The sequence below is a fragment of the Ailuropoda melanoleuca genome, chromosome 16 (genome assembly GCF_002007445.2).
Source record: "Ailuropoda melanoleuca isolate Jingjing chromosome 16, ASM200744v2, whole genome shotgun sequence".
Lineage (NCBI taxonomy): Eukaryota > Metazoa > Chordata > Mammalia > Carnivora > Ursidae > Ailuropoda > Ailuropoda melanoleuca.
The window spans coordinates 70,228,719-70,252,499 of NC_048233.1; the positions used below are offsets into that span (position 1 = coordinate 70,228,719).

The 23,781-nt window shown below is 37.1% G+C and overlaps 2 long non-coding RNA genes across 2 annotated transcripts in view; one reads left to right on the top strand and one right to left on the bottom strand.

The window, feature by feature from the left end:
• LOC117796738 overlaps nt 1-23,781 on the bottom strand; it is a 455,682-nt gene that overhangs the window by 110,942 nt on the left and 320,959 nt on the right. The window lies entirely within an intron of this gene.
• LOC117796737 overlaps nt 1-23,781 on the top strand; it is a 32,235-nt gene that overhangs the window by 6,048 nt on the left and 2,406 nt on the right. The window contains exons 2-3 of the long non-coding RNA XR_004621394.1: nt 273-462; nt 19,456-19,622. This is a non-coding gene — a long non-coding RNA (uncharacterized LOC117796737). The remainder of the gene's footprint in view (nt 1-272; nt 463-19,455; nt 19,623-23,781) is intronic.

Here is a 23,781-nt window from a genome sequence, read left to right on the forward strand (position 1 = left end):
CTGAGCTTATTTGGAGAGTCATAATAAAAGATACATGATTACCTCTGAATTACTGGATCCATCAATCAAGTTTTTTAAGTGGGAAGTTGCAATTAGCCATAAAGTGCATCATTAATTCAAATGTGTCACAAAAAAGCAAGACGGTGACCTCTGAACCAGAATGCATGTGAGGAATCCCATATGAAACAGACTGCACTTAAAACTGCATTATTTTAGTGGAGTCAATGGACCTTTCCATGGAAATATAAAAGGTAATTGTTTTAATTTTACAGAGTCAAGAAGGCACTGAATGAAAAGGTCCCACAAGAATGCAGCAGAAAGTCCGTCCTCACCCAGCCCTCTTCACCTCAAGCCACCACATCAGAGTATCAGGATTCTTTGCTGGCTGCAAAAGGCGTGTGTATTTGAGGAGTCGTTTCTGCCCACTGAGCTTCCAGCCCTCTCTTCAGCACACCCCACAGAGTAAGAAGAACCATCTTGGTTTCAATTCATCTTCTTACCTAACTATTGTAAGGAGACCTCGTGTAAAATAATAAGTGCCAAAGGGTTTTAAACCATTGTGATTCTCAATGGTTTTCATGGAAATAAAGTTGCACTTAATAGGCCTATGAAGAATAAAATAAAGCAATAAACAAAGTGTTTTCACACACACACACACACACACACACACACCACCCCATAGCATACAGGTTCATAATTTTACACTATTTATTCTGAAGCTAAGGCACATAAAAGTAACCATAGAACATGTCATTATAATTCAGCCAAGCTACCAGCTACTACTCAGTGTTAATTATGCATAAAAACCAAAGGGTGTTATTTATGGCTGCTCTGGGATAGATGTATTTATTCTGTACAGTCAGGGTCTCCCTATGGACAGCTGTTTCATCAGTGTTCATTGAATTTAAAAGGCACTCTCCAGATTTATTTCAGGTGGGGGCCTCTGAACCCAAGGGCCACCTTGATTGAACTGGTCTCAATGGTCGCTTGTCTCATCCCCTGAGAAGCTGCTGGCTTTGAGCTTGATTAGGCTCTGATTGATGTGTGCACCTTAAATCAGCTCCCAGGAAGTCCATGAAGAATGAAATGCCACAAAGCTGCATGAGCTCAGATAAATCCATACAGTGGAATCAGCTTTGATGGAGACTCATCTCAGAGGCATGGTACCTAGGGATGTTGACCAGTAGTTTAGACCATGCTCCTGGGTGGTTTCTAAATTTGCAGTCGGAACAACATTATCACGAAGCTAGACACTGGTGCAGGGATTAGCAGCACTTGGTATAGCTGACCCGGAATGATATTAGAGACAGCAGTGCCTGCCCACCTACCACTCCCAATACGGCTGTAACTCCCATGCCCTTCCTTATCTAGAGAGTTCAATCTTATAGAAACTTCCTATTGATTGAGTAGTGACTTTGTGCCAAGCATGGAGCTGTGTTTTATACAAAACACTACTGGATTCTCACAATGACATGAAAAACAAACAGGGATTATCACTCATTGTTGCAATGAGGAAAAGAAAATGAAATAATGTGTCCAAGGTCACATAACTAGCAAGCGACTTAGCAAGGAAGTCAATGCAGGTGAGTCTGCTCCAAAGTTTGTGCTTTAACCTGCTTTATATATTCCTTCCCTGTTTATCCTTTGTGTTACTCTTTTGCTCTTTCTTCTTTGGTTTTCATACTCTGATATGGTTTCTTGTCATTTTTTTTTCCCTTCCCCTTTGACCTATTGCTGATTTTCTCCCCCCCTTTCTCCCATTAAATCTTCTCCTTGAACCACAGGTCTCAAAAAATAGCTAGGTTAGGTGCTTATTATAGTGATAATATGTTTGAACAAAAGATAAAATCCCTTTTCACCAATGAGTGGTTTGGCTGCTAAATTATATGTTTTCCCTTTCGAATACAAAATGCCCACACCTCGTGTCTCAGAGCATCAAAATCAAACAATGCATGAGAGAAAAGTCACATTGGCCTACTGATGCTGGGTCACTTTTTTCACCAGTTGTGCAAGATATAAAGAAAGATAACCTGAAGAAAATTTTAAATGCAATAACTATTTAGCAGTCTATGAAGAAAATCTTAAAGATTTGACAAAAATCTGAAAAAGAAATTCTAGCTAACCCACAAAGTGCTATTTATCTGATTGTATTCGTCACTTTATTGTTCAACCTGTAATTGTAAACAGATCAGGAAGAGAAATATTTTACAGAAAGTTGTCAAGTGCAATTTACATACCTACTAGCAGGTAAGTGGGAAATTATTTATCAATCATGATCGGCACCTTTCTTATAAAAAACCAAGCTTAGAGATAGTGAAATGTGATTAAGAATGTAGCACAGATCAAAAACCTTTCACCGACTTTCTTCACTTATCCACATTCATCAGCCTGCCCAGAGCTGTGCTTCCCTTTCATACACATCTAGGGAATCCTGCTGCATCCTCAGTCACTAAAATGATGCAGCTGTGAAAGGAGATACACTCTTTATCAAATTTTGAATTTATTCCAGAACCACCATGATGGCAAAATGGGACTTTCGTCTGGAGGGGTGGTAGTCAATATGTAACCCGTGAACAAGGAACGATTACACTGGCAGGTTCCAAAGCATTGGACAATATGGACATTGTAGAGACCCTAAGGGTACCAGAATTTGGACAGGCCATATTAAAGCAGAGATAATAGCCATATCTTTCCTACTTGCCTATTGTGACAAGATGGCAAGAGAGATCATAGATGATCCAACTTTGGAATGGTATGATGTATGCCAGGGGAAAAATGTACGAGAATAAAATATGTACTTTCATTCAGTGACTCTGTAGAGAATATCTAAATTTGCAAGACTCCATTTTTTCATGTGTTTTTGATGTTTGCAAAATTGTAAACTCCTGAATTATGTGCCCACATTTTCTTTGTGCAAACCTCTCAAGTATGCAATGCAATAACTCACATATTAATTGATACGTGTTGAATAACATTTTCCAAAGGAAAACATAGGGCTTGATGTGAGCTCATGCCTGTAGGGACTCTGTGGGTTGCCAAGGAAAGAACATTATCAAGGGATCTTATCAGGAAAAGAAACAGTGGAACCAGTAACAGCAAAAAGAGAATTAACCCATTCTAAATGTGAACTAAAAACACACACCATCTGGTGTTGTGATTGAGAAAAAGAACTCTGGAGTCAAAGTGGTCTGGTTTCAAACACTGGCTCTTCTTATTACTAGCTGTGTGATCTCAGGCAAATTACTTAATCTCTCTGAGCCTGTGTCCTTGGCTATATCTTAAAGACACAAACAGTTCCTGTCTCTGAAAGATGTTGAGAGGATTAAAAATCCTCTATTATATTAGTGTTAAACATATTGCCTGGCAAGCATGCTTAATATCACTGTTTTATTTCTGCTGTTGATACTTCCACCTCCCCCTACCTAAATGTTACACGATCCAAAATCAAGTCTTTTTCTAATTTACTTCTAGCTTAAAAATCAAAACAAACTTATCCTTTGTTTTAACCCTCATTTAAGTAATTAAAACCTAATTTTTTGAAAGTTTAGAATTCCATGTCAAAATGCTTAGCATACTGAGAATAGTAATTAGAAGACAAAGTCCTGATACTAGCAAAGATCAACTCAGGCACTTTATTTGCATGTATAACACCCAGACTTTAGCTTACAAGTTTAGTAGTGACACTTTACTTTTAATTTTCAAGCTAGTGAAGAGTTGGGTATTTCCATATGCACAAAGGTAAATCAAGGTATCTATCCTACACTCAAGAATGAGAATGACAAATACATTCTTAATTTTCAACTCCTCTTGAGCATTGATAAATGTTTGGACCAGGAAAAAAGTAAATGTCCCATCATCTTCATCCTGGGCTCGCATACTCGGCTGCTCAAGCTGATCTCCTTGGTACTTTTGAAAAAAATATAGATTCATTCCATAACTCCTCTTTGTCTTTTTTTATGTAAGCCTATCAGCCCTGAAATAGTAGGAGGAGAAGTAGTGATCGTGGTGGTGGTTTCAATAGTAAGAGTTAATAATGATGGAGTGCTTGCTGTATGCCATGCATTCTCCTAAAATCTTTATATGCACTTGCTCAGATCATCTTCAACACAGTGCATGAGGTCAGCTTGCCACAACCAGAAAGGTAAGACTCATACAGTAGGAAGTGACCCAGTAGTTCCAAGTTTTGGTATAGAAGATAGACTATGGGACATCGTAACATGTATTGTATCCACTGACAAAACAGTACTGTTAGGTTTTTTATCTTTTTTTTTAAAGATGGATGTTATTTTTCACACATCTCTAATATTAGTAAGCATCTTCCCATCAACAATGTCATAAAATTATAATTGGCATTTTCTTTCCCCAGAGATACAAAAAGTAATAGTGCATCTTAAATTGATGGTGTCATACTTTATATAAAATATAGTATTAACTTAGTAACATTTTGAAATTTTAAATAAGTAACATGTTCTACAAGCATTCAACAAGCAGTAATATATTTACATGTAGGATATTTAGTCTGTCTATATACGATAGTTGGTGGTGTATAAGTCACAAAACCTTCACCATAACTCTGAGCACCCAGAGTTTGCAAAATATTGAGAACCATTTATTTAGTAGGAATTTCACCAGACTTTAAGGAGTAGGATTCTACACCCAAGAGGGCCAATAGTAAGTAGTGTTGCCCAGAAACAGTCACTCCCATCTTTGTGTTCATTTTGTTTAGAGGATAAACATCATTTCTTAAATCTATGATTCCATGTTCTTTTGTTCTTAAAATTTGCTTGAAGTAGATTTTCTGAGTCTAGGGATGGAGTGAGGAGAAGTCACCTTCCAGAAAATCCAAGAGTCATCACAGCCAATATTGTCTTAACCTAAATTATTAATAAGAATGTGGCCTGAGTGACTTAATTTAAAAAAAAGAAAACCAACAAACAAGCAGAACCAACAACAACAAAAACTTACAATAGATTCACAACAAGACCACTGAAATACTGGTGTCTGAATACAGAAAAGGTATTTCAAAGCTAATTTGTCTTTCTAAAATATGTATTTAAACACAGAATTGGAAACAAATTTATCAAAATCCGTTTAACCATAAAAGAATGCAAAGTTGTAAATAATTTTTATTTTCTAATAGCCACTGTGAATGAATTACCTGAAAGAAACAGTCAGCTTTGGGGAAGTGTTTTATAGAAACCAGTTAAGGAGCAATGCTGAATCATCATTTTCTCAATGGCTTTTGAAAGGAATAATTCCTTTATGGAACCACTGAAAACTGGAGGGTGCTAATCACATATTTATATATATGAACACATAGAAATACACACACTTTATTTTTAATTTAAGAGCAAACCATCTCAAAGTCCAAATCTTAAAAAAAAAGACCACAAAAAAAAAAAACAGTAGCAACTCTGAAGTTCAGAGAAGCAAGAGGACCTGAAATATATCAGAAATTCGAGTTGCCTTTAAAAATCTCGGAAATGTGAGTAGTAGTTGTCAATTAGCAGAGGTGTGACTATCCAGTTAAGATGAAGGAAGCTATCGGGGCGCCTGGGTGGCACTGTCCTTAAGCGTCTGCCTTCGGCTCAGGGCGTGATCCCGGCGTTGTGGGATCGAGCCCCACATCAGGCTCCTCCGCTATGAACCTGCTTCTTCCTCTCCCACTCTCCCTGCTTGTGTTCCCTCTCTCGCTGGCTGTCTCTATCTCTGTCAAATAAATAAATAAAATNTCTGTCAAATAAATAAATAAAATCCTTAAAAAAAAAAAAGAAAGGAAGAAAGGAAAAGGAAGCTATAAAGCAGAAGGGTTGCATAGTATTTAAGAGCCTTAAATTCAGAGATTTAGTTCCAAATTCTGGCTCTACCCTCTACTAGCTGCATGTTTCTGGGAAAGTTACTTCACCTCTCTAAGATGTCTATGAAATGTGGGTAACATATGATTTGCACACAGTGTTGTTAGAATCAAACGGTGTCTTGCAATGTGCTCGCAGGTATTCCTAATACACAGTAATTATTACTTACAGCCATTCCTATTAATGCTTCAGGAATCGGAACTGGCTGAGGCTCTAAATGTTGGGAAATGTTTGCAGGAGAACAAGAATCACCTCCCTATGGAACTCAATGGTGATTAGCAAAACCGGGCCTTAAGAGCTGGTAATTCTAGGCCCTACTCCTTGACCTTTGTACCAGACTGGCCACAGACAGGGAGGTGTGCTGAGGAGCTCTTGGAGAATATTTAGACACAGAGCTGAGTTCATGTTTCATTCTTATCAAGTAACCTCCGAGGAAGGGGATCCTTTCCTTCAGAAGAGAGATTTTAAGAAACACCAAATAAAATGTAAACACACCACTCATTTTTTTCTCTACTTTCTAATTAAGAAAGTTTCTCTGCTTTTTAAACTAAAAGACCCATTCTCCTCCAAATCTACAGTTTCTGAATCTTTGTATACCAAATACCAAATTCCCCATTAAAGGAGTAAAACAGTATTTCAATTTTACTGTTCAATTATAAAAATTAGCCATACACACACACTAAGGTCTTATGCCTGATTTTCAGTATAATTTTTTTTTTTTTAAGTAGGCTCCACACCCAGGGTGGAGCCCAACATGGGGCTTGAACTCAGGACCCAGAGATCAGGACTTGAGCTGAGATCAACAAGAGCTAGATACTTAACCAACTGAGTCACCCAAGTACCCCTGATTTACAGTATTTTAAAGAACAACAGATCCACAATAAAATAAGTTTGCATTCTTTAAGTAAAATATCAAAGTTATTTCACTTGGCTGAAATTATATTACTAGTGTGTTAATAAAATACATTATTTTCATTAATATTCTGTTGGACACTAATGTGTTATTTGATAAAAGAACAGTAAAATTAAGCTGTCCCTACCTAATAAAAGCCGTTCTTCTAAAAAACAAACACTTGTAAGTCATGGGACTTATTAGTGAGAAAATGCGGTTAAGCATTGCAGTGTGAGTTTTCAGAACTTTAATTTTTAACATTTTCAGGCCACGTTTCATATAGTATGGTACCTCAATTTAAATTATAAAAAAGCCAGCCTTATTTTAATTGGCTTATTAGAGATCTAAAATACTTAGTTTAACTAATGATAAGAACAGTTACATATTCTGAAAGGAGCTCAATTTTTTTTTCCTTTGTGCTTTATTAATGGCCTGTTGACTTTATCTGTGGTTCAGAATCTATTGTTAAGACAAAAAGAGTGCAGTTCAAAGCAGTTAAAAGCTACTATTGCATATTCCATTCCCTCCATGAAAGAGTAACCTCACAAGGTATTATTAAAAGTTTAAAAAAAGGGGGGGGGGATTATTCCTAAATGCTCCTCACTGGTGATGTGTAGAAAGGGCCAAACAAGATTAGTGAGTTTCCAGGGAAATAGAGATCAGTCTTTTTTGATCAATATTATGGAACTCACCAACATTGCTTTATCAGAAAAAAAAAATGTAGCATTCAGTTTTTAAGCAGGGAAGTCAGTGACAAAATTCTTAGTACAATTCTCCTCCTTTATCAAGGAGTCATTCCTGTATCCAAAGGATGCATCTCTGAATGTAGTCCATGAATATGGAATAAATGGCATCAACACCAAACTGCTTTCTCCATCAGAAAACTGGGCATTCCTCTCCACTAATTCCCTCCGCTCACTTTTAATATTAAATTAATCATCACTGTTTCTTCAATCTTCCTCTCAAATGTCATTCACATTTTTGCATTTCTTCCCATTCTTACCACCACTGCCATAGCTGATGCTATGGCCATTCCCGTTTTACTTATATAATATCCACCTAACTGGTCTCTGACCATCTAGACATGCTCATGCTTCGAACCTTTTCTACTCAGTCAGAATGATTTTTTTAATGCAAATGTAATTCAGCTATTGCCCCTTCCCCAACCCAAGCCTAGAATGTTCAATGGGACCCATCAACGTGCTCAATGTTTCTATCTTATTCTAATACCTTGTGTGTCTACTTCACCTTTATCAGAATGTCAATTAATTTAATACATGCTTAATGATAATTTTAATAAAAGTCTTCCTAGTGCTTTAACTGTTACACCAGATCATCTGACTTCAAATGCTGTCTGAACTGTATGCAAGTTTTTTTTTTCTTTTTAATCTGAGGATCTGTTTAATTCCTCTACAACTCAGTTTTCTCATTACAGAACAAGGAGAGTAATTCCTAATACATAAGTGGTTGTTGACATTAAATATCATAGTGTTGGAAAAACTCCTAGGTGCCTGATGCATGGAAAAATCTCAATAAATATTAGCTATCTATTATGAGTCTATATGTTACTTGGGGGCATTTGATTTTTCTCTCACATCAAAAAACAGATAAGTGAAATGACTTATTTATAAGATAGCCCTAGCAAGTTGTCAGAAGGGTTCAGTTGCCAAGAACAGAATTCACACTAGCCAGTTTAAGCAGAAATAAGTTATTGCAGGGTGATAAATGGCTTACGGGATCATTGGAAAGGTGCAAAAAAGAGACCCGCTTATGCTTTAAGAAACTTCCTAAAGCTAGAACATAGCATCTTGACTTCAAGGAAGTTTCCAAATCCCTAATCGTCAAGATGCTGCTTGTGAAATTGGGAAATTTCTAGTACAGATGCTCACTCCCGAACCACCCCATCACTGCTATCATTGGATGCTGCTGATCCTGAGAAGATCCCACAATCCTCTGACAGCCACGGCTGGGGAAGCTGCCCTAATTCAGCGAACTGCAGCTGCTAATGTGGACCAACAGCGGCCTGCGTCCACGACGTGTATCCTCTACGCCTACGGAGCCACTGATTGCACCATGGAACTGAGCTCTCACTCCTGCCTTACAAAACCCCTAGCCAAAATCTAACTCACATCCAGGAATATGAAGAGATCTGTATAAAAACAGGATCAATCGGTAAATCCAGATCGATGGCCAAAAGGCTGGGGTGTGTAACTAAATGCTGGGTGGTCTCCAATAATAATTCTTTCTATAGTAATGAAACCTCCATTTTTTAAAAAGCAGGATGCATGACTTCCTGCGGGTGTGGGGGAGGGAACCACACCATAGCCTGTCTTTTCAGCTAAGTTCACAATGTGATGTGTATGGTCATGAATCTAAGACCACAGTGTGATGTGAGAAAAATGGATGTGCAGCTTTCAGGCAATATTCTTAAACTGAAGGGATGTATACTTCTTTCCTGCAGCAAGAATGTGTGGGAACTGATAAGCCATCTCCAACCATGTGCGGATGGCAATATCCTAGGAAAAGATGGAACAAGATGTGCAGAACCTGGGTTTCTAACATCATGGACCCGACCCTGCCTGGCCCAAACCACTATGTGAGATAAAAAACAGACTTCTATTTTAAGTCACCGTTATTTGGGATTTCTAGTGCAATAGCTCAAACTTGAACCTCACTAACATAGTTGACGGCATACCAGTAGTGCTATAGTAGAAATACTTCAAAATACTCAGGATATTTCAGACGTCCATATGGTCCACCTATACCAAAATCCTTGCCTCCTTCTTTAACATTCTGGTTTGCTAACAGATTTGTCTCTAAACTGACTAAATTTCTGACTTTTGATTGAAAGTGTCTCGGAGCTTGTGAAATAACTTATTTTGAGACTCTGTTCCCTCACATACCAGTTATGAATTCCTAGCATTGACTTTCCACACTATTGAACTCCACCTCTTTTTTATCTTGCTTAGTAATTGGATAGCATTGAAGTAATTATTGGTTCTTCCATTTGCCATCGTCTCCAATGTTAAGTAATAATGCTTCTCTGCTACTGGCGTTCCCTTGTGTTAGTAAGGAGCTCAGTAAGAGTAACTGAAGGTGGTGACAGAACAAGCCATAAATAATCTTATGCGATAGGTAAATTTGTCTAATTCTAATAGCAAACCCATTGGGACTTCAATAATTATGCCTTTATAACATAAAGCACAGACTTTATAAGTAATAAAGATAGTAATCTGGCTTCTACTTTCTGCCTTTGCCTTATTTCTCAATTGGCTCTGAAACAGGTTAGAGGGAGAAGAGATAATTATTTAATCATTCAAAGGCACTAATAACTTCCTTTCTTGTATCTCCATTTATTCTCTCTATCTCGTAACTTATGTTCAGCGGCTTTTCTATCACACACCCCACTCCACTTCACCCCACTTCACTCCACTCCCATCCTCCTTTTTCATGCCATGGAGGTTTACCATTGTATGCCAAACGTACTGCCTAGAGCTTCTGGGGGGGCAGGGGGACATGTTTGGAAAGTGTGGTGATCCCTGAACCAAGGTGTGTTGGGGATCCCTAAGACCATCCTTAGATCTGATGATTTGCTAGGAGAACTTATGGGACTCAGCATATAGTCATACTCATGGCTGTAATTTATTATAAGGAAAGGGTACAAAGCAAAATCAGCAAAGGGAAAATATGGATGGGACCAAGTCCAAGGGGAATGGGGAACAACTTCCAAGCTTCCTCTTCTAGTGGTTTCACACAGTATATGTGCTTAAATCCTCTAGCAATAAATTCTGACAATGCTTGTGAAATGCTGTCTACCAGAGAAGCTCATTACAGCCTCAGTGCCCAGGGTTTTTACTGGGGGCTGATCACTCAGGCACCCTTTCTCTGCCTGGCATGTACTAAAATTCCAGACTCTTGGAAAGAAAGCAGGTGTTAGGCATAAACCACCTTATTTGTACAAACAGTTTATGCACAATGACACATTCTTCACAATCCTGAGAATGGTGGAAATTCTCCTGAAATCTAAGTTTAGATGCCAGGGAAGGGTTAACTTCATAAGTAAGACTTTCTGAGGATAGTAGTTCTCATTTCTGTTAACTCTTCTCTGCACACAGGTGTTCTATAGTCTAGAAAGACACCCTTATTCTATTTTTTTAGAGAGATGCTTTTAGAAGCCCTTGATCATAATTATTTAATGAACACTTCATATCCTAACACTGTGTTGGGCATACCTAGAAAAGCAAAGAAATTAAGAGACGTCATTTCATTATCTAGAAGGAAAAAGTTGATCACGTAAGAAGACCATAGAAAGAAACAATTATTTATATATCGAATTTACCTGCATTATCCCCATAATCTGATTATAATTACATTTACTTCATCAATTATTGAAAATCTCCATGCATTTAAATCATGATGCATCTTCTTATGTTCCTGGATACTCATGGTGCACTATCTTTAATTTTTCCTTTATACGGCTTCCATGATGAATTAATGACTTCTTTGAAAAAATGAGTTTTCATTTGCAGTCCATTCCCATAAACTAACTAGTTGCATGATTTGGGATAAGAGTAAGAACTACTTACTCATTATTATGTGTGCCTTAGAAATATTATTTATTTTCATCTCTGTAGAAACTCTATGTGATATATATTCTATTTTTTGTCAAAAAAATAAAATAAAATAGAGGACCAGAGAAGTAATTTGGCTAAGCTCACCCAGCAAGTAAATATCAAAGCAATGAGTTGACTCAGGTCTGAGAATAAAGCAAATTGTTAAATAATTCTGATTTTTCTTCATCTAAAACTAGAGCAATAATGCCTATTTCTTGTGGGGTTTTTGGTAAAAATTAAAGGAGAGTGTATGTAAAATGCCTAATGTGGTGCTTTGACATATGTTGTTGGTAAAGAATGGTAATTATCATTGGTCTGCTCCATAGTCACTGACAACACCTATTACTGGGACCAATTCCCTCATAAATAATTACCAGGTGACCTCTGCAGGAGGGTGAAGAGTTTATAGGAGTTTGAGGCACTAAGATTACCTTCAGATTTAAAATATGGCTCAACTGAGTAATGTATGGAACTGTTAAATTATTATATTGCACACCTGAAAGTAATATAACACTATGTGTTAACTATACTGGAATTAAGAAAAAAAGAAAGAAAAGAAAGAAAAGAAAGAAAGAAAATTTGGCTCAAGAACCATGCTCCCAGGTCGATAATTTGAGGAGGAAAAGGAAAAAAGAAATAAACAGTAACTTTGAAAAGGGCACTGGTAATTTAGTCCTTCTATCCCCAAAGTCTAAAAAAAGTAATAATTTAAACAGGTCAGAGGAAAATGAGATATAAGAAAAACAACTGTACTGACTGCTCAGTCCTGAAAGGGACTGTCTGCCAAGTAGGGACGCTCTCAACACTACTGAGCATTTGTTTGAAGATTTGATTAGCACAACAATCTGGGTAAGAAACTTCTCTTTATCTCTTTTGGTTTTTTAAATAATGAAAATATATGAAACTATTTTAAAGATTCATGTTATTCCCAAGCTAATTGTTACAATCTGGCTACCTACAAAATACAATCTCACACACATACACGTCTTTGAAAGTAGTTATACAACCCCCTTTTGTACAAGAATCCATATGCTGAACGTGAAATCACACATTTCTGTTAGGATTTAATACCATCTCAGAAAATAGCCTTGGAATCTATAGAGATAAGGAATAACTACAGCCCAGATCCGGTCAGTATAAATTTTACATGGTTTCTTGTTCACTTGCTATACACAAGAATTTAAATATAGGGGTTTGTAGGTTTATATTCTAATAAATGGCATTTGGCAATTATGGAGCTAAAAACAAGTGGTTCCTCCGAATGGCCCCTTGATCAGTAGCCAAAAGTAAACAATCCAAGAAAAATAAAGCAAGTAGGATAGCTCTTAAAAGTGCCAATTATTGTCATGGCAGCAATGATGCTTCCACAAAATCCTTCATTACTCCAGTTAATGACTGGTGAGTAGGAGTACAGATGACTTTTGCCTTGGTCCAGAAAACTCAGGACATTAACTGAGGAACTGACCATTAATCCCAGGTAATGCAAAGGCCAGTTTTCAGAGGATCATTGCTCAAGCAATCTTCTATTCAAACACAAGTGCAGTTCAGATTGTGAAATCTATAATGATTTAAAAATATTGGTGCATTTTTACAAAGAACCCTGGCTTGGAGTCAGTAGATTCAATGTTTCTTTTCATAATACAGCATCTAATATCCTTAAGTGTATACCTGACACATAACTTACAAAGTTTGAGTCATAGATTTTTAGCTATTTCTTATAAACTACAATACCTTACCCATCCACCATCTAAACTGACTGTAAATTATGTTAAAACAACAACAGATGTTCCGCCAAAGTCACCGAGGATATTGAAAAATTATATATTTCTAATTTTTAGAAATATAATAATTATGCAATAAACTATGCAGTTATAAGTGATCCTTAGAAATATAAATACTATGCTAATAGATACAAATATTTGCAATTAATAAGATGATTGGACACAAAATTTAATAAGAATGGATTATTCTACTCCTGCCAAAAAGTTTTCATGCACAGGCTAAATGTCCAACATTAGGAGCTTCTCTGCTAGCTTTATCTAAGGGAACAGTATTTAGCTATTAAAAAATGATACTGCGGGGTTCCTGGGTGGCTCAGTCCATAAAGCATCTGCCTTTGGCTCAGGTCATCATCCCAGAGTCCTGGAATCAAGCCCTGCATCAGGTCTCTGCTCAGTAGGGAGCCTGTTTCTCCTTCTCCCTCTGTCTACCACTCTGCCTACTTGTGTTCTCTGTCAAATAAATATATAAAATCATTAAAAAAAATATGATACTGCAAATGTAGGCTAACTGGTTTGGGAAGATATCTTCAATTTATTGTTAAGTCAGAATCTAGTGTAAGAAGAATATGCATAATATGGGTTACATAGGGAGACACCAAGCAAGAGAAGGGCAGATAGAATTTGAATACAGCCCTTTATCTGTATTGTCATTTGCAAATATCCTCTCCCATTCCGTGGATTGCCTCTTTGTTTTGTTGACTGTTTTCTTTGCTGTGCAGAAGCTTTTTATCTTGATGAAGTCCCAATAGCTCATTTTTGCTTTTGTTTCCTCTGCTTTCGAGGAGTGTCTTGAAAGAAGTTGCTGGGGCCTATGTCGAAGAGGTGACTGCCTAAGTTTTCCTCTACAATTTTGATGGATTCCTGTCTCACATTGAGGTCTTTCATCCATTTAGAGTTTGTGTATGGTGTAAGAGAATGGTCCAGTTTCATTCTTCTGTATATAGCTGTCCAATTTTCCCAGCACCATTTATTGAAGAGACTGTCTTTTTTCCATTGGATATTTTTTTCCTGCTTTGTCGAAGATTAGTTGACCATAGAGTTGAGGACCCATATCTGGGCTCTCTGTTCTGCTCCATTGATCTGTGTGTCTGTTTTTGCGCCAGTATCATGCTGCCCAGGTGATCACAGCTTTGTAATATAGCTTGAAATCAGGCAACGTGATGCCCCAGCTTTGTTTTTCTTTTTCAACATTTCCTTGATCATTCAGGATCTTTTCTGGTTCCATACAAATTTACTCCCCAAAGATACAGATGTAGTGAAAAGAAGGGGCACATGCACCCCAGTGTTCATAGCAGCAATGTTCACAATAGCCAAACTGTGGAAGGAACCAAGATGACCTTCAACAGATGAATGTTGAACAGATAAAGAATATGTGGTCCATATATACAATGGAATATTACTCAGCCATCAGAAAGGATGAATACCCACCATTTGCACTGACATGGATGGAACTGGAGGGGATTATGCTGAGTCAAATAAGTCGAGCAGAGAGAGACAATTATCATATGGTTTCACTCATATGTGGAACATAAGGAATAGCATAGAGGACATTAGGACAAGGAAGGGAAAAATGAAGGGAGGGAATCAGAGGGGGAGTCAAACCATGGACTATGGACTCTAGGAAACAAACTGAGGGTTTCAGAGGGGAGGGGAGTGGGGGGATGGGTTAGCCCAGTGATGGGTATTAAGGAGGGCACATATTGCATGGAGCACTGGGTGTTATATGCAAACAATAAATCATGGAACACTGCATCAAAAACTAATGAAGTGCTGTATGGTGACTAACATAACACATGAATGAAGAAAGAAAGAAAGAAAGAAAGAAAGAAAGAAAGAAAGAAAGAAAGAAAGAAAGAAAGAAAGAGGGGGGAGGGAGGAAGGAAAGAGGGAGGGAGGGGAGGAAAGAGGGAAAAAAGAGAGAGAGAAGAAAGAAAGAAAGAAGAAAGAAAGAAAGAAAGAAAGAAAGAAAGAAAGAAAGAAAGAAAGAAAGAAAAAAGAACGAAAGAAAGAAAGAGGAAGGAAGGAGGGAGGGAAGGAAAGAGGGAGGGAAAAAAGAGAGAAAGAAAGAAAGATAATTTGAATCCAAGAATTTCTAATACTAAAACTCTTATTCTTCCTGTTCTTTTGGAATGAAAAATGAAATGCCTTAGAGACATCCCTACAAGCTATATTTCCTTTACAGACAATACCAAACAAGTCTTACACCATTTCCAAGAAATGACAAAGCATAATTTGGCTACCCTTTGAGCAAAACTTAGGAAAACATCTAAATGCCCTACAATAAGAATGTAATAAACAGAAACATTCATATAATGAAATCTCATGTTGCCATTAAATATGGCTAGTTTTTATTACTAGTAGTTAACTCTTTTTGAACACTAACCTGGTTCCAGGCATGTCCTAAGCGCTTTCCATGTATTACCTCTTTCAAGTCCCATAAATGTCCTGTGAGTTATATGCATTCATTAGCCTTATTCTACAGATGAACTTAATAATGTACACAAGTTCTCAGAGCTGGAAAAGAGCCAGAGTTTGAACCAAGGAGTAATAAATGACTGGGATACAACGTTGCCTATAAAGTATTTTCACAACTGCATTAAATGCATAGAATAAAGACCGGGATGAATTATGCAAGTATAATTATAATAAAAGCCCTGCATGGTGGGATTTTAAATTTTATCTCCATGTTCAATTCTTTTAAGAATTTTCTCTTTTTCTACAAAGAACACTTGAGGTTAGGTTAAATCTTAAAAATATTTGCAATATCAGAAATGTGTGGACATTGCCATTTTTATATGGTTCAACCTAACTTTGATGAATATCTTTTATTTAAAAACACATATTTATATGATATGTATGTGTGTGAATACACATATATGTGTGAATATATATTCTCACACACACACACCTAACACAAATATGCACATATGTCTATTTATGGATACATTTATCATATGTACACAATAAATTATATGTATTGTATGTATATTTCTTTTTTTTTTTTTTTTTTTTAAAGATTTTATTTATTTATTTGACAGAGATAGAGACAGCCAGCGAGAGAGGGAACACAAGCAGGGGGAGTGGGAGAGGAAGAAGCAGGCTCATAGCAGAGGAGCCTGATGTGGGGCTCGATCCCATAACGCCGGGATCACGCCCTGAGCCGAAGGCAGACGCTTAACCGCTGTGCCACCCAGGCGCCCCTGTATGTATATTTCTGAGCTCAAAGACTGTTCTGTTATTCTAGTGGCATGAGGTAATCAAGAATAAAGCAGCCCATGAGAGAGTAAGCTTTCCACCCCCAGTTACTATTATTTATTCGCTATTAATTCCCCACAATGCCTGGTCAGTGCTTTGTGCCAGGGATACTCAATCACCACCACACAGATTGAAAGGGCTAAAAATGGCACTACTCATTGTAGTCAACACTCAACAAATATGTATAGAGTGAATGATCCGCATCTCATCTGGGCTAATTGATGGTGCGGCCTCTTTGAATCCAGAGAGAGTAATCTTGGGCATTCTCTTGAGCCAATGAACTCTGGGATTCATGGGAGGGTGGGTATCAGTTGAAAGACAGAAGAGAACAATGCAGTTGCCTGTAATCCATTCATTTTGACAATGTGGAATTACTCCCCAGGTTTGTAGCCAAGTGTGCTGTCCGGGGTTTTTATGCATAGCTCAGACAGTACAATATCCTGCTGTTTAGTCTAACTATAAAACTATTGAACATGCTGACAGCCAGACCTATAATTAGGACAGCAGTGGATCAGAGCAGATCAGAATGATGCTTATTGAGATGCCTCATGGCACGTGCTTGCAATGATGAAATGCATTTTTTATTAACATGAAAATAACTTCAAAGATGTTCTTTTAATTCTAGAATAGAGAAAGATAAGTAGCAGCATGATTGGAGTTCTTCATGAAATTTTTGATACACATAACCGTTACTAATGTATAGAAAGTAATTCATCATTTTCTAGAATCCAGTATGTGCCTGAATAAACAGTTATTAGTAGTGATATTATGTTCCTGTGAAGTATATACACAACCATAGGGGTAGTTTTTTGATAACAGTGATTATCATTTATTCATCTAAGCGCCTCTGGAGTATGTAATACCAGTTCTGCAAAACTACTTAATCTCAATCAAACTCTGAAAATCTCTGTGCTTCAATCATTTTCCCATTCATTTTTCACAGGAAGGATAGGATAATTAAAAGATTTGTCCAAAACTCATAGAGGTAGCCAGAGGTAGATCTCATACCTACACCAAGTTTTCCTTGCCAGCAACAACATGCCTGAGTAAACTCTGAAAGCCAGTATTTTGCGACTGTATTTGGAAAATGAGTCCAACTTGCAGCAGTGACTTGTGCGCCGAACACAACGCCATCACATTTGTGGTGGGAGCACAGCAACTATTCGATGATTAATTGCCTTACATTCTTATTATCGTTGAGGTGGTTCTTTTTTCTTTCTTTTTTTGTTTCCTCTCTCTTCTCTAACTATCTGGAGGTAGAACGTGTGTACTACCTGCTGCTTTTAGGCTATTTCTCTATATCTTCTCCTGAAAACACCGAGTCCTTTGAATGGCACATCACAGGACTACATTGTCCACAAGTGCTTCTCAATTGCATACACCACGTTTTCCCCTAGAAAATTCTCTTGATGGAGTCTTGCTGCTTCCATTCTGACCCTGTTATGGCAATTTCACTGCAAGCATCCAGTGAGGTATTTTTAAAACTACATTCGATCATGTTCCTCTTATGTTCCAACCATTTAGTGATTTTCTACTACCTTCAGAAAAAAGAATTTTTTTGTTTCGTTTTAAAATCCGGAATACCAAACCTTACTCGCTCTTCCTTCTATTTCAAAAGGGCCTATTCTTATTCATTCCAAATAAGCCACTTTCCCATCACAAGTTACTTTGTACTTTCTGTTAGCCCTAGTTAGCCCTAGCTCTGTCTTAGAACTTTGCCTTACTGACTCCCTCATTTCATTCTGGTTCCTGCTCAAATGTTACCTATGCAGATGTTTCTTCATAGTACTTACTGTACTAATCACTACTTCACGTATGTAGCCTTTTTCTCTTTATTTTCTGGTTTCTACATTAAAATATAGTCTGTAAGAGATCAAAGCAGTTATCCCTCTGTTCAAAAGTCCATCTCTCTGATCTAGAATGGAAACTAGTACATATATGCAGTAAATTTTTATCTATTTCATAAATAACTTTCTTAAAATAGGTCAAAAACAATGAGCTTGTTACAAGTGGCTCCCACTTCTAATTCATTCAGAGCCTAAAGATTACATTTCATAGCCTTAACACACAACTTTGACCTTTCTCTGGTATCTTCCAAGTCCATTAAGAAATTTCAGATTTCCTTTTTTCACATTTTTGAGCGGAAAAATGGGGGGTACTTAATTCCTCTTTCCTGCGTTTGCATAAAAAAGAAAGTATTTCATAAATGGGAAGGAACAAGTCATAGATCTCCTCACCAGAACTCTTCTCCATGAAAGCAGAAATGAAGAGATTGGGAAAAGGAACATGGCCCCCCCGTAGCTCAGTGAACTCAGGCTTCACTCACATGGACCTTCCCTTTTCCTAAAAAGTTCATGTGAGATTTTCTCTCCTATGGAAGCAGAGTCTACGCCTAGACCTAAAGTACAAGTGGGAGTTGGGTCAGAAGGTTCAAAAGAAATGTGATCACTGAATCTCTGACAGACTAATTAAGTCTTTTTAATTCAAGGGTATAGGGGCTTGCGTTAGGAAATCAGATTTTGATTGTAGGTCAAGACAGAGGCTCCAAATCAGTTATATTAGTGAGAAAGCTGATATTTAAATTTCTACCTGTCTGACTTCTGTGTCTGAATTCTCAGCTGTTTCAGACCTCAGAATAAGGAGAGGACAATGATTAATTTTTGTTCCTAAAACACTAACACCCTGATCTTAACTCCCTTTGTGCTAAATTGTCTCTCACTATGAAGACAGTCACTCACTCACTATTTAATGAAAGCCTACTAAGTATAGCACCCTCCATGAAATATTTGGGACAAAAAGATACAGTTTTGACCTCACAGAATTAATATTCTACTGGTCCCTCAAATCAGCTCTAATTCTAATTGACCACATGATACATCTAGGGGCATGCTACTTTGAATAAATATGCAAAGCACAGGATTATTTTTGATCAAAAATTAGATGATTCATATTCTTTTCCATCTTGTGGTCCTTCACCTTATTACCCCAGGCCTGTTAAGTCAAGGATGATAATGTGATTCAACACCATTAAATCTTGATATTATCCTTTCCTCTCAAAGGAAAAAGAAAAAGTACACATGTAACAAATAAGCATGAAGTAATCCAGAAGCAGATACAAAGATCACTTCAGAGCCATCAATCCCATCAGAGAAGCCAGGAGACAAGTCATCAGTCACACTTTAATCAGCAGCAATGGATGGGATGAAAAACGAGGAGCATTCTGGAGGTAATCTTCAACACTATATGCTTTTTTCCCAAGATCATTTGTGTCATCAGCAGCAATTGAGTCAGTATTCTATTGTGCTTATAATGAATACTTTTTAAGAGAAACAAAAAAAGGAGACAGGGAGGAAGGAAAGGAAGACAGGAAAAAGAAAAAAAGGTTGAGGAAGGGAAATGAGAGAGTCCTAGAGGCAGTGTCTGGCCAGTTCTCCTAATTTTATATCCTTAAAAGTGCTTTGCCATCTCTGATCTAACCCACTCCCTCATTGCTTCCTTATATCCATGACAATGCGTCCTCCACTTCTTTAAACACCCCTCCCTGTGATCAACTACCAGAATGGTCTTGGTTTTCCCAACACTTCTGAAAGCACAGAAGTCTCTAGAAGTGAAGAGGAGTGAGTCTTGCCTCAAGGTCCATATGTACACCCACATGGGGCTGCTTCTCTGCTTTCTTCCCTTCCCCCAAACCCCAAGTCTCCAATGTGCAGAGATGGGCATGGGATCCCGGCAATGAAGGTATTTCCTAATTTGTGAATTATGCCCATGAAGTTGACATCACCAGACTTCCAAATGACAGGCTCCATAAGAGGAAGAGAGGTTATTCAATATGGAATCATCTTTTAGGAATCAAAGTTCTCTGAAAATTCCCTAACGAAGTTTTCCTTCAAGAGTACCATGTTATTCTTCTCCCAGTGGTTTTTGGGCTCTTTAGACATTTCTTGCTACATCATATCTAGTAAGGGGAAAACCAGCCACGATCCTACTCCTGGAACACAGGCAGGAACATCCTGACCCCTCCATGCTTTCTAGACCTTCTGTAGTTCTGTGAGAATTTCTGTCCCTGGATTGGCCACATGGAAACCTGTCCTGTCCTTTAGGGAAAAAAAGCAATATGCCTTGATGGACAGGAATTTAGGACTCGCCTTGGTTCTAAGTCACGTATTCTTTCATTTCCATCCCATTTTCATACCTTCGAGGATTACATGGGGAGTTAGAATAAGACTACCCTGGAAATTGTGTCATGCTCCATCAAACATATTATTCTTTTTGTTGCCCAGGTGATCTTCACATGGAGTATATCATTCCTCTACATAAAAACTTTCAACGGCTTTCCTTTGTTCTTTGAATAGAGTCAAACCCCTTGCTTTGGCTTGCAAAGCCTTACCCAGTCTGGATGTTGCAGATTCCTACACTCTTCCCCCCAGTCTGCCTCCCCTCCCCCACACTCACAAATAAAACTGATTGTGAATCTTTGTTTGTCCCCTAGTGACCTAAGAAAGCAAACTTAATAAAAGAACTGGTATTGGTGTAAAACCCTTACGGCAATACCTATAAATTAATTAAACAGACCAAATTTCTCTTCATTGAACAGGTAATTTGGGTATTACTCTATACCCTCTCCCTTGCAGAAAGAAGAAACATTCATTATTATCATTAAGGTTGAGTCTAAATCACTTGGAATACAAAGTGTTTATTATACTTATTGCACTGTACCTTTCGTGGGTAATACATAAATTGATTCTTTCCTATAACCTGTGTTTTTCCAGGCCATTCCAAGTGTTCTTGGTTTATGGCTGAATGTCCACAGAAGGATAACTTTCTTAAAAGAAGAAAAATTAAATAGCTCACACGGAGGTTTTGCTTTCTTCTTAATTAATTAAAAAATAACTAATTTCTGATGGCAGGCACAAACTCTTACAGAGATACACTCTAACGAACCACAGGACCTGGGGCTAAAATATCGCGTTTGTACTCATTGAAAAATCATAATGCAGAGCATGGAAGTAGAGCTGCCTACTTGCAATTTTTGAGAAATGGTTGCTTTGGTTGCTGTAATAGTAAATGATCTCTGAAATAAGCTACTATATTTGGGTTATTCATCTCATTTCTCTCTTCCTCTAACATTTTTAGATTGCATGCAACACTTCTGACCAAAGGGCAGAAGAAATGCACTGGATTTAAACAACCCTGTGCTCATTTCCAAAGTCTCACATATAGCAGGTGAGATAATTGTTCTGCCACATAAGTTAAGGCATAGGAAAAAAAATGCTAATGTATCTAAATCCCTATGCTTGATGCATGAAGCTTGAATAATAAGAAAATTCAAAGTGTGTTGAAGCAAAGGTACTGATGACTTGCCAAATATAACTGGAATTCTTCAGAATTCTATTGAATACCTGAATGCTAATATAAAAGCTAGCCACCCATATCAAAGGTAAGGCATAAGATAATGTATAATATTCTATAACAATGATGTTTATGAAAGTTGAAGATAAAGCATTATTTTAAATATGTACAACCAACAACCTTGTCTGGATTACAAATTCCTTGAGAACGTGCCCATCCTTTACATTTCTTTTATCCTTTTATTACACTATTTGCCATATACCAATTGATTAGAAAAATATCATTCTTCCTACTACACTAGTCTCCTTTTATACTGGGGTTATGTTCCAAGACCCCCAGTGGATGCTTGAAACTGCAGCTAGCACAAACCCTATATATACAACGTTTTGATGGTCTGATACATGCATGCCTATGATAAGGTTTAACTTACAAATTAGGCACAATAAGAGATTAACAACAAATAATAATAAAATAGCACAATTATATCATAATAAAAGTTATATGAAAGTGATATCTCTCTCAAAATATCTTATTGTACTGTAGTTGCCCTTCTTCTTGTGATGACGCGAGGAGATAAAATGCCTATGTTGTAAGATGAAGTGACGTGAATGACATAGGCATTGTAATGTAGCAATAGCCTACTATTGGCTTTCTGATGATATGTCAGAATGAGGATCACTTGCTTCTAGAACACAGTTGACTGCAGGTAACTGAAATTGTGGAAAGCAAAACCTCAGGTAAGGGGGGACTACTTACTGGTAAATATATCTTATACCAACAAAGAACCTTAGAGTAAGAAGATATCCTAGAAAACAATTAGCACTAACTTCATCTCTACAGATGCAGAAACTGACTCAGAGTAACCCCTCACTTTGTCAAGGTCAAATATTAGTCAATCATAAGTCAGGGACTAGAGTCAGGGTTGCCCATCTCCCAATCCAGTGCTCTTTCTAATGCAGCCTTATAGAATCTCATGAACATACATTAAATAATTGTATTGGGTAGTCATAATGTCATCTTGCATAATGTGAATATTATAGCTTCAACAACGTATTTTGAATCTGTACAATGTGCCAGATGCTATGGATACAGAAATGAGTAAGACAAACTTCCCTCTCTAAAAAAGCTTAGTCTGGTGGAGGTGAGAAGCATTGCCTAAGGGATAAACCAATGTTTCTTAAAACAGCATTTAAAAAATAGGCAAAACAATCTTTAAAAAGAACATAGTTGGAGGACTTAACATTTTCCAGTTTTAAAACTTACTACAAAGCTATGGTAATCAAGACAGTGTAATACTTGCATAAGGATTGACATAGATCAATGGCAAAGAATTCAGTGTCTGAAATAAACCTTTACATTATGGCCATTTGATTTTTGAGAAAGGTGCTAAGGCAATTTAATAGAGGAATAATAGTTTTTACCACAAATGATACTGGTACAATTGGATATCCACATTCAAAAGATGAATTTAGACCTTTATTCAAACTATATAACAAACATTAAGTAAAAATGGATCATAGATCTAAATATAAGTCCTAAAACTCTAAGATTCTCAGAAGAAAGTATAGGAATGAATCTTTGTGTCATCGGGTTAGGCAAAGATTTCTTAGATCTGACATCAAGAACCAAAAAAAAAATTAGAAAAATTTGATAAGTCAAACATCATCAAAATTAATAACTTTGGTACTTAAAAAGATACCAACATAACAGTGAAAAGACAGGATACACATTGGGAGAAAATGTAGGCAGATCACATATCCGGTAAGAGATGTATATCCAAATACGTAAAGAAATCTTAAATATTAGAGGTCAAATTACCCAGTTAAAAAATGGACAGCAGATTTGAATAAATATTTCACTGAAGAAGATATACAAATGACCAGAAAGCACATGAAAATAGTCTCAACATTATTAAATTATTAGAGAATATAAATGAAAACTACAATGAGATACAACTTCATGCCCCCTAAGATGGCTATAATCATAAAGACAGATAAAAAATGTCAAACTTGTGGAGAAACTGAAATTCTCATATA